The sequence below is a fragment of the Rattus norvegicus genome, chromosome 7, assembly GCF_021556685.1.
Source record: "Rattus norvegicus strain SHRSP/BbbUtx chromosome 7, alternate assembly SHRSP_T2T, whole genome shotgun sequence".
Taxonomy (NCBI): domain Eukaryota; kingdom Metazoa; phylum Chordata; class Mammalia; order Rodentia; family Muridae; genus Rattus; species Rattus norvegicus.
The window spans coordinates 136,371,686-136,376,573 of record NC_141540.1 but is presented as its reverse complement, the minus strand read 5'-3'; the positions used below and the strand labels follow the sequence as shown (position 1 = coordinate 136,376,573).

At 40.0% G+C, this 4,888-nt stretch overlaps 1 non-coding gene across 1 annotated transcript; it reads left to right on the top strand.

Moving 5' to 3' along the window:
• The first annotated feature begins 4,141 nt into the window (after positions 1–4,141).
• Positions 4,142–4,245, top strand: LOC120093922 (U6 spliceosomal RNA). The gene has a single exon (XR_015626292.1). It is a non-coding gene; the product is annotated as a U6 spliceosomal RNA (small nuclear RNA).
• The last annotated feature ends 643 nt before the right edge of the window (positions 4,246–4,888 follow it).

Genomic DNA, 4,888 nt, shown 5'->3' with positions numbered 1-4,888 from the left:
TTAAAAGGAAGGGTTTAGTAAAGGTACTTAGGTCTTGAATAATAGAACACATTCTTTTTTTTTTCCAAGGGAGAGAAATGGTCTCTCATGAGCTGACAGCTTTGGGGAGGATTCACAGAGTCAAGTTCATGAATGCCATGAAGACCGCTAGGTAAGGACTCAGAATGGAGCCCTGTATAAACAAGCTGCCGTAACCATGGTGGAGCAACAGACAGACATAATGGGGAGAGCGGTGTCTGCACCAAATCATTGCCTCCTGTCATAGACAGTGACACAAACCCTGCATCTGTCAACTTCATTGTGGATGACATGATCTCTCCTATACCTTTGTGCCTAAAACTGAGAAGAATTGTTTTTCCAGGAAGTGGGGGTTGAACAGATAGGACCGAGGTTCAAGAAGGTTGCTATGAAGTCATAGACCATGCTTCTCTAGTAACCAGTAGAAGGCCCTTTCAGCACCCTATAAATAAGAAGCTGGAGCTGCCACTTAGCATGTGTTATGAGTAGCTCAGCAGCTGGCAATGTTTGCTTCCTGTAAATGATACGTTTTCTTCCCATTGGTTCTATCCTCAAATTATTGGTATGCAAATTACATATTTTTTATTTTAATTGGATATTTCATGCATTTACATTTCAAATGTTATCCCTTTTCCCTCATCTCCCATCCCCCTCCCCCTGCTTCTATGAAGATGCTGCCATTCCCATGCACCCACTCCCACCCCAACACCCTGGCATTCCCTACACTGGGGAAACGAGACTTCACAGGACCAAGGGCGGCTTCTCCTAAGATGCCGGACAATGCTGTCCTCTACTCCTTAAGCGGCTGGAGCCATGGGTCCCTCCATGTGTACTTATCGGTTGATGGTTTAGTCCCTGGGAAATCTGCGGGTGTCTGGTTGGTTGATATTGCTTCTTTTTGTTCTAGAACTTTCAGGTGTGCTGTCAAACCGTTAGCATATGCTCTCTCCATTTTCTTTTTGGAGGCACTCAGAGCTATAAGTTTTTTGCCTTAGCACTGCTTTCATTGTATCTCATAAGTTTGGGTATGTTGTGTCTTCATTTTCATTAAATTATAAAAAGTCTTTAATTTCTTTATTTCTTCCTTGACCAAGTTGTCATTAAGTAGAGCATTGTTCAGCTTCTATGTGTATATGGGCGTTCTGCTATTTTTGTTGTCATTGAAGACCAGTCTTAGTCCATAGTGATGTGATAGGATGCATGGGATTATTTTAATCTTCTGGTGTCTGTTGAGGTCTGTTTTGTGACCAATTATATGGTTAATTTTGGAGAAGGTTGCATGAGAAGAAGGTATATTCTTTTGTTTCAGAATGAAATGTTCTATAGATATCTGTTAACTTCATTTGGTTCATACCTTCTGTTGCTCTCTTTAGTTTCTGTTGGGTGTTGAAGTCTCCCACTATTATTTGTGTTATGCAATGTGTGCTTTGAACTTTAGTAAAATTTCTTTTATGAATGTGGGTGCCCTTGCATTTGCAGCATGGCTATTCAAACTTGAGAGTTCATCTTGGTAGATTTTTCCTTTGATGAGTGTGAAGTGTTCTTCCTTATCTTCTTTGATATCTATAGGTTGAAAGTCGATTTTATTCAATACTAGAATGGCTACTCCAGCTTGAAGTATGGGGACCATTTGCTTTGAAAAGTTTTTTTTCCAGCCCTTTACTCTTAGGTAGTTTCTGTCTTTGTCACTGAGGTGTGTTTCCTGTATGCAGTAAAATGCTGGGTCCTGTTTACTTATCCAATCTGTTCGTCTATATATTTTTATTAGGGAATTGAGTCCATTGATCTTAAGAGATACTAAGGAGTATTCCTGTCATTTTTTGCTGTTAGAGGTGGAATTATGTTTGTGTGGCTCTCTTATTTTGGGCTAGTTGAAAGAAGATTATTTTCTTGCTTTTTCTGGTGTAATTCTGATAGGTCTGCCTTTATATGTTACTTGACCTTTTTCCCTTACTGCTTTTAATATTCTTTCTTTGTTTTGTGAATTTGATGTTTTGACTATTATGTGATGGGGGAATTTCTTTTCTGGTCCAATCTGTTTGGAGTTCTGTAGGCTTCTTGTATGTTTATGGGCACCTCTTTCCTTAAGTTAGGGAAGTTTTCTTCTAGAATTTTGTTGAAGATATTTACTGGCCCTTTAAGTTGGGAGTCTTCACTCTCCTCTATACCTATTATCCTTAGGTTTGATCTTCTCATTGTGTCCTGGATTTCCTGGATGTTTTGGGTTAGCAGCTTTTTGCATTTTACATTCTCTTTGACTGTTGTGTCAGTGTTTTCTATGTTATCTTCTGCCCCTGAGATTCTCTCTTCTATTTTTTCAATTCTATTGGAGATGTTTGTGTCAATGACTCCTGATCTTTTTCCTAGGTTTTCTAACTCCAGGGTTGTCTCCCTTTTTTATTTCTTTATTATTTCTATTTCTATTTTTTCAATCCCAGTTGTTTTTGTTCAATTCTTTCACCTGTTTGGTTGTGTTTTCCTGTAATTCCTTAAAGGCATTTTTGTGTTTCCTGTTTAGGGCTTCTACTGTTTTACCTGTGTTATCCAGTATTTCTTTAAGGGAGTTATTTATGTCCTTCTAAAAGTCCTCTATCATCATCATGAGATGTGATTTTATATCAGAATCTTGCTTTTCCAGTGTTGGGACATCCAGCACTTGCTGTGGTGGGAGAACTGGGTCCTGCAATCTTAGGAGTGAGAGTGCTCTGAGAGACCAGCTCTATGCAGGCAGGTTTTAGGTCCAGAGGGCTGTGGGACAGCCCCAGCTCTGGGCGCAGATGGAAACCAGAAGGTTCCTGTCCCTGGCTGCTCTGTGGTTCCTGTGCCCTGTGTGCTCTTGGTGGGTTCTTCTTTGGACAGTCAGTGGAGTGTAAGTGGGGTCTTACCTGTGGGTTTAGGAGTGAGAGCGCTCCTAGCAGACCATCTCTCTGCGGGCAGGTTTTGGATCTGGAGGGCTGTGGGACATATTATTTTTATTAGCCAGTAAGGAAATTATTATACTTTGAGCCTTAGTTGGCATTGGTACTGTTCTAAAGGCTCATACATTCCCTGTTGGGCATGTCACTCCTGAAAAGTCAGTGCACGGAAAGGGCATAGAATAGATACACAGAAAAGTGCAACTGAACAGTGGATCTGGAAACAAACTCACAGAACTATGGCTACTCGATTTTTTGAGGAAGTTATCAAAATAAACTATACTAGAGAAAAGATAACCTAGCCAATAAAAGCTGCTGGCAAGATTGTATATCTAACTGAAGAAGAATGAAACTAGGTACAGCGCTTGTATTTTGTTCAAAACCAACTCAAACTGAATCAAGGACCTTAATTTAAAACGCAAAATGTTAGAACTTTTAGAGCAGGGGGGAGGTGAAATGACCCTTTCACAGGGGTCATGTAATATCACCAAAACCCACAGATTTTTACATTATGATTCATAACAGTAGCAAAATTAGATATGAAGTTATAACAAAACTAATTTTATGCTTGGGGTTCACCACAACGTGAGGAACTCTATTAATGGGTCACAGCATTAGGAAGGTTGAGAACTACTGTCCTAGAGAAAAAGAGAGAATGTACTTCAAGATACACACACACACACACACACACATATATACACACACACACATATACACACTTATACACACACACATATATATACACACACACATATACACACTTATACACACACACACACACACACACACACATATATATATATATATATATATATATATATATATATATATTAAGGCAAGAACTTTCTGAACACAGCTCTGGTAGCACAGAAAATAGCCCCAATAATTAGTAAGTAGGACTCCTTGAAATAAAAAGAAAACTTATACAGCAAAGGAAACTTATAAGGTAGAAAAAACAGACTAATGAATGGGAGAAAGGCTTTGGCAGGTATGCTTCAGACAGGGTTAATATCTGAAATATATCAATAATTGTCAAAATTAGGTACTCCCCTCTAAATCTTCTGGTCAACAAATGAGCTAGTGAAATGAATGGACAGACGGCAATCAAATAAACAGGAATGCCCAACAAGCACTTACAGAGTGTTTGAGACCGCTGGCCACTAGAGAAGTGCGTATCAAAACTATTGAGTATTAAATGTACTGTGAGGGTGCTCGCTTTGGCAGCACACGCAGTCACCTTGGGATAGCATGGAGATTAGCCTGGCCCCTGTGAAAGGATGACACGCAATTCTGTGAAGTGTCCCATAGTAAACAAAGAGTCCACTGTGAGGTCACATCAGCCCTTAGTTAGGACTTCTATCATGGAGAAAAGGGGTGGCAAGAGATGCTGTTGTTGTTGAGGGGAACAAGAGATGTTTGTTCATGGAGGATGGGGATGTAAACTACTGTAGACACACTGGAAATCAGTATAGAGTGCCCCCCCAGACAGAAAAAGAACAGCCACAGTCCTAATTATACTGCCCCTGGGATTGCACTAGAAGGAATCTGTAGTCCACACCAGGGATGTATCAAAGAGATGCATCCCTGTCCACTGTGGCATCATTGACATTAATAAGAACCAAGTCAGTCTAGACATCTACCAGTAGACGAATGGTCAATGAAAACATTGGGTATACACAGTGGGATTTTATTCATATGCAAAGACAAATAGACCATAACATCTTCAGGGAAAGGATGCTTCTGTATTGGATTAAATCTACACAAGATAACTCGGATTCAGAAAGACAAGAACTGTGTGTTTCTTTCACAAGCAGATCCCAGATTGTATTATTTGTATGTGTATGAATGGGGTTTTGTGTGGGTGTAGGTTATGAAACTAGGAAGGAGACTATGAGAAGGGAGAAAAGAGGTGTCGAGGAAGGGAGGGAAGTATAGGACGAGGAATGGAAGAGGGA